The sequence below is a fragment of the Carlito syrichta genome, unplaced genomic scaffold, assembly GCF_000164805.1.
Source record: "Carlito syrichta isolate Samal-C Ts95f unplaced genomic scaffold, Tarsius_syrichta-2.0.1 Scaffold304619, whole genome shotgun sequence".
Taxonomy (NCBI): Eukaryota; Metazoa; Chordata; class Mammalia; order Primates; family Tarsiidae; genus Carlito; species Carlito syrichta.
In genome coordinates this window covers 57,917-65,183 of record NW_007248715.1, presented here as the reverse complement: position 1 = coordinate 65,183, position 7,267 = coordinate 57,917, and positions in this window count along the sequence as shown.

The following is a 7,267-nucleotide window of genomic DNA, read 5'->3' as shown; positions in this document are numbered from 1 at the left end:
TACCTATAATTCCGGCTACTTGGAAGGCTGAGGCGGAAGGATCGCCGGCGCCCAGCAGGTTGAGGCTGTGGTGGCCGGGAGCGGCCACTGCACTCCAGTCTGGGCGACAGAGTGAGACTCCAACTCAAAAAAAAAAAAAAAAAATAGAAAGCACCTGAACATTTTGGGCTCTATTTGGGCTGGCTATTTTTGAAAATACAGTTTCAACAAAAATCCTCCCTCAGGTTTCTCAAGCCTGGTTTTAGCCACTGAAGTTCTTGCTGTCATTTTACAATAGAGTCTTTTTCTCTTTAAGGATACCACACTATCTTGGTATCTTTGGGTATCAAGCATGAATGAATCGAAGAAGCCACAGCCACCTGGCAACAGATGCTGATAGAACAGCTGCGGAGTTCACCTCGGCTGCAGAACTGCACTGAAATGTTGACTTTTAGAGTTTGAATGAAGGATGATTTCATCATGACGCTACTACGTATGCTGGTAGCGTGAGCATTCATAAGCACTCCTTGTATGATAGCGTAACTCAACTGCCCTTTTGTCCTGAACCGCTAGAGATCTGGTGCCTTATTATAAACAGCCTAGCTGGGCGTCTTGGCTCACACCTGTCATGCCAGCACCTTGGGAGGCAGAGGAGGGAGGATTGCCTGAATTCAAAGGTTCGAGACCAGCCTGGACAACTTGGCGAGACCTCATCTCTACAATAAATCAAAAAATTAGCCGGGCATGGTGGTGCACACCTGTAGTTCTGGCTACTTGGAAGGCTGAGGTGGAAGGATCGCCTGAGCCCAGCAGGTTGAGGCTGCGGTGGCCGTGATCATGCCACTGCACTCCAGCCTGGGTGACAGAGTGAGGCTCTGACTCAAAAAAAAGAAAAATCACTCTGAAATGAAATAATGGTAAATCATAACAGCTTTCAACAATTACTCAGTTCTTATGAAAAGTATTTACCATGGCAACCATTGCATCAAATGGCTCTTAGACAAGGAATGCAGTCAAAAGATCTATTGTACAGGATAGTGACTACAGTTGATGATAACATTGTATTCTTGAAAAATGCTAAGAGCGTGGGTGATAAGTGTTCCCACCACAAAAATAACCATGAGAAATAATGCATTTGTTAATCAGCTAGACTTAACCATTCCACAATGTATATATACTTTTAAATATTATGTTGGATATGATACATTCATAAAGATTTACGTTTACTTAAAAACTTTTTGTAAAAAAATGTACTTAAACAGGGCCTGAGCTACCATACACAAAAAAAAGAGAAGCAAGAGAAAATTAATCTCCTGGACCTGTATGCTTTCCCTGTAAGTGCTTATCCATTTTTATGAACTCAAAAGGTCACCAAAAAAAAGCACCCTTGACCTTGACATTAGAGAAACACTCACAAGGTGATACATATACAAGGTACATAGCCGCATTGTAATTATAACAACTTGAAAACAAACTATGTATCCATCAACAATAAAAGGGATAAATGAGTTACACTTACAATGCATGCCAAACTATACAGCTCTAGTGAAATTCAGTAACGCCAACTACATATAACAACATGAGCTAACCTCATAAACAAAAAGTTGAGCAAAATATCAGGTTGTAGAAGATAATTTAAAGTATATAGCACTAGCTGGACTCGGTGGCGCAGCCTAGAATCCCGCTCTTTGAGAGGCTGAGGTGAGTGGATTGCCTGAGCCCGTGGGTTCCAGACCCACCTGGGCAACTTGGCAAGACCTCATCTCTATAATAAATAAAAAAAAAAATCAACCGGGCATGGTAGCTCAAGCTTGTAATTCCCGCTACTCAGAAGGCTGAAGCGGAAGGATCGCTGGAGCCCAGTAGGTCGAGGCTGCGGTGGCCGGGAGCGGCCACTGCACTCCAATCTGGGCGACAGAGTGAGACTCCAACTCAAAAAAAAAAAAAAGGTATATAGCACTAAGCTAGGCACACTGGCTTGCACCTAATCCCGGTTACTTGAGAGACTGAGGTGGGAGGATAGCTAGAGACCAGTCTGGACAACATAGCAAGACCCCGTTTCTTAAAAAAAAAAAAAAAAAAAGTCAAGTGTGGTGGCTCACACCTGTAATCCCAGCACTTTGGGAGGCTGAAGTGAGAGGATTGCCTGAGCCCAGTGGTTCAAGACCAGCTGGGGCAACGTGGCAAAACCGCATCTCTACACATCTCTACAGTAAATCATAAAAAATTAGCCAGGCGTGGTAATGCATGCCTGTAGTTCTGGCTACTTGGAAGGCTGAATGGCGGAAGGACTGTCTGAGCCCAGCACATCAAGGCTGTGGTAGCCATGAGCATGCCACTGCACTCCAGCCTGGGCAAAATAGTGAGACTCCAACTCAAAAAAAAAAAAAAAAAAGATACACACACAGACACACACACAAAGTAGGTAGCACCAAGAGAAGTGTACCAAAAAAAAACCACATTTTGGCATAAAGGCCATAAATCAAAATCAATATTTAGTTGAGGACAAAAATGAATATCAACATCAAAGAATGGCTTCTGGAATGCAAGAATAAACCTAATACTATTTTAAATATTGATTGGGTGACTCCTTGGGTCCCTTCCCACTGTGGGAGCTTTTCTGTCTCCTCAATAAATCCCACTTTCTCAAAAATATATATAGAGATTTCTTTTTTATTATTAATTTTAGTAATAATGATGTAGTCCATGAGCAACTATTTCCTCAGCACTGTCAGATGCTGTTTTGCTCTTGTAGACACTGATCTGCCCACATATGACACTAAAAAGACACTCACTTGCTGGATATGGTGACTCACACCTACAATCCCACCACTTTGGGAGGTAGAGGCAAGAGGATTGCCTGAGCCTATGGGTTCAAGACCAGCCTGGACAACTTGGCAAGACCTTGTTTCTACAATAAATCAGAAAAATTAGCCAGGTGTGGTGGCACGTGAGTGTGCCACTGCACTCTACCCTGGGTGACAGAGTGAGACTCCAACTAAAAAAAAGAAAGAAAAATAAAGTATGTAAAATAAAAATACTTTAAAATAGGGACTTAAGCCGGGCTCAGTGGCTCAGCCTGTAATCCCAGCACTTCGGGAGGCTGAGGTGAGTGGATTGCCTGAGCCCGCGGGTTCGAGACCTACCTGGGCCACTTGGCGAGACCTCATCTCTACAATAAATCCAAAAATTAGTTGGGCGTAGTAGCGCGCGCCTGCAGTTCCAGCTATTTGGAAGGCTGAGGCGGAAGGATCGCCGGAGCCCAGCAGGTCGAGGCTGTGGTGGCCGGGAGCGGCCACTGCACTCCAGTCTGGGTGACAGAGTGAGACTCCAACTCAAAAAAAAAAAAGGGACTTATATTTTCTTCAGAGTTAAATTACTGGTTATTAAAGTGATACCAGCTGGTCTTGGTGGCTCATGCCCGTAATCCCAGCACTTTGGGAGCCTGAGGCACACAGATTGCTTGAGCCCAGGAGTTCAAGACCAGCCTGGGTAACAGCGCAAAACCTTGACTCTACAAAAAAAACAAAAAATGAAAAACAGGGCATAGTATTACATGTCTATAATCCCAGCTACTTGGGATGCTGAGGTGGAAGGATCACCTGAGCCCAGGGCATCAAGGCCGCAATGAGCTGTGATTGTCATGAACGTGCCACTGCACTTCAGCCTGGGTGACAGAGTGAGAATTCAACTCAAAAAAAAAAGAATGTGACACCAACTAGGTTCGTTCTGTCCGAGAACCGTAAACCAGTCCCTGTGACAACAAGTTTTGCAAAAGAGAAAAGATTTATTCACAAGGCAGCCCAGCAAGGAGGCAGCTCTCAAATCTGCCTTCCCAAAGATCAGGCTTAGAGATATTTCATGGTTAGAGAAGTCGGGTGATCCAAGGCATAGGGAAATGTGATGACAACACAGAGAAATGAAGTCAGCGTAGTCCGGGTTCATGGACCGTCAATAGGAAGAACTCGGCAGTATTAGCAAGATCCCAGGGCGGAGTTTGGACCCTCTAACATCAGAGGCCACCTCGTGGGCATTTGCAAAGGTTTCCTGCAAGTGTTGGTGGTCTCACCTGGTCTGACCTGGACAGGGGCTGCCCCCAGGATCCTGAAAAACAATTTAAGCCATTGTTACCATGGTGACATATGTCAGAAGTATTATCTATGAGGAAGCCAACAATAACGTTTAGGTTATAGCATTGAGTGGCGTGACTTTTAGCTATATAGGTTAAAAAATAACATCAAGCTGGGCTCGGTGGCTCAGCCTGTAATCTCGTGCCTTTGGGAGGCTGAAGTGAGTGGATTGCCTGAGCCCGCAGGTTCGAGACCCGCCTGGGCAGCGAGACCTCATCTCTACAATAAATCAAAAAATCAGCCGGGCGTCGTAGCGCATGCCTGTAATTCCGGCTACTTGAAAGGCTGAGGCTGAAGAATCGCCGGAGCCCAGCAGGTCAAGGCTGTGGTGGCCGGAAGTGGCCACTGCACTCCAGTCTGGGCGACAGAGTGAGACTCCAACTCAAAAAAAAAAAAAAAAAAAATAGCATCAAGCTAGCAGGGCCGGTCAAGTTGGGAACACCTGATCAGACTAGTCCTTCAGTTTCAAAAGCATCCACTTAATAACTGATTTGTGTAAATCTCAAAAAATAACACTGAAACTAACTTTATAGTGAGTCATTTTGAAGAGCAAACCGGCACAAAATGTCTTTCTGCTACAGTGGTAGCTATTAAAGGCAAAAGGAAAAAAATAGCTAAGAGGAAAAGAAGCTTATCGTTTGGTCATGATGGAGACCAAATTAATAAGATTTACATCTGCAGTCATTGTGGGTAAGGTCTCTCTGCCTTAACTGGTCTAGAGCCGGATATCAAAAGCCAGCTCAAGATCAGGCATGGTGGCCCAAGCCTGTCATCCCAGCACTTTGGGAGGCAGAAGCGAGAGGACTGCCTGAGCCTAGAAGTTCAAGACTAGTTTGGGCAACTTGGCGAGACCCTGTCTCTACAATAAATCAAAAAAATTTAGCAGGGCCTGGTGGTGCGCGCCTGTAGCTCCAGCCTGGGCAGCAGAGTGAGACTCCAACTCAAAAAAATAAAGTAAAATAATAAAAATAATTTTTAAAAGCTCACTGTGCTGCACTCACTTCTGTTGGAGCAAAATTTTTTTTCTTAGTATTATCTGGTGCCGACATTCTATTTTTTTTTCCCCCAGAGCTCCTCAAACCTCTGGCTAGAAAGGCTGGGCCCTGAAACCCCTGGGTTGTAGCTGTTTGCCTGTGTGAGATAACAACCTCATTTCCTGTTTTCTCTCTTATCTCAGTACAAACAACAGATACCAGTGCAGCAAGACGAGACAGTTGGCGGGAATGTCACAACAATAATGAAAGTGGCTTCCTAGTCTTAGGCTTAGTTTGCTCATTTCATTTCAGAAGATTATCTCAAGCAAATAACACTTACAGCAGACAAGCTCTGGACACATCCAAGCCCAGAAGAAAAGGTTCCTGGCTCTAGGGTCATTGTCAATTAGCAACTTATCTGGCCACTTCAAGGCTTCCGGAGTGTTTGTATTTGCTTTTCATTGAAGCCTTTCCTATCATCAGACCTCGAGTTTGTTTTTGAGTTTTGGAACTTTATGTCTACTTTATAAATCTCACTTACCTTAAAGGAAGGCTGAACTATGAGACAGCCAAGGTTTAGAAAACAGCATCATTATTCAGGATAAAATGAGGAAACCAATGAAGTGCTTAGAAGTTCTGTTTTCAGGCTGAGCGCCATGGCTCATGCATGTAATCCCAGCACTTTGGGAGGCTGAGGTGGGAGGATTGCTTGAGGCCAGGAGTTTGAGACCAGCCTGGGCAACATAGCAAGATTCCTGTCTCTACAAAAATATATGAATAAAAGAAATTTCTGCTTTCATTGAGTGCAATATGGAATTAGTTCCTTCACAAAAAAAAATTCTACCACAGCAGATACATTGCCTCTCATGATATATTTAAACTTAAGTAGTACCTACTCTGAAACCCATTTTTATAGTGTTTTCTACTGACTTTCAACAGAAGATCGAGCTCGTGCAAATATTGGTGCTCAAATAGATATTAATTTAGTGGTTGCCCTAGAGATGGTGTTGGGGGGGATGGGAGTGACTGTTATGGGGGACGGAGTTACTTTTTGGGATGATGAAAATGTTCTAACCTTAGATTTTGCCAGGCATGGTGGCTCTTGCCTGTAATCCTAGCACTTGGGGAGGCAGGGGTGAGAGGATTCCCTGAGCCCATGGGTTCAAGACCAGCTTGGGCAACCTGACAAGACCTCATCTCTACAATAAACCAAAAATTAGCTGGGTGTGGTGATGCATGCCTGTAGTTCCAGCTACTTAGAAATCTGAGGTGGGAAGATCTCCTGAGCCCAGCAGGTTGAGGCTGCGGTGGCCGTGAGCATGCCACTGCACTCCAGTCTGGGTGACAGAGTGAGACTCCAATTCAAAAAAATAAATAAATAAACTTGGATTTTGATGATGGTTGCACAACTGTGAATACGCTGAAACCATTGACTTGCCTGCTTTAAATGAGGGAATTTTATGGTATGTGGATTATATCTCAATTTTTTAAAAATGTTTTTTTAGATCTGTTCTGAAGGAGGACTCTAAAAGAGGGAAGAATGCCTTTAAAGGGAAGTTAGAATGATCTTGGATTTGCGTCATTTTTTTTTTTTTTTTTTGGTCAGAATCTCACTCTGTTGCCCGGCTGGAGTACAATGGCACACTCATGGCCACTGCAGCCTCGATCTGTAGCCTTCCAAGTAGTTGGAACTACAGGCGCACGCCACCATGCCAGGCTAATTTTTTATTTACTTAGAGACAAGGTCCTGCCAAGTTGCCCAGGCTGATCTTGAACTAAACTTCTCTTCTCCTCTGCCTCCCAAACTGCTGGAAATACAGGTGTGAGCCACCACACCCAGCTCTAAAGCACTAAGGCCACAAAACCAAGGACAGATTTGAGTTTTTAATCCTGTGTGTTCGACATTCCACCATTTTCTCTCCCACCTCCCATCAAGGCCCTTCAGCTGGAACTACAGATGTACAACACCACACCAGCTAATCTTTTTTTTTTTTGAGTTTAAGTCTCACTCTGTCACCCAGACTGGAGTGCAGTGGCACGCTCCCGGCCACCACAGCCTTGACCTGCTGAGCTCCGGCGATCCTTCCGCTCAGTCTTCCAAGTAGCTGAAAGTAGGCGTGCGCTACCACGTCTGGCTAATTTTTTGACTTATTGTAGAGATGAGGTCTCACCAAGTTGCCCAGG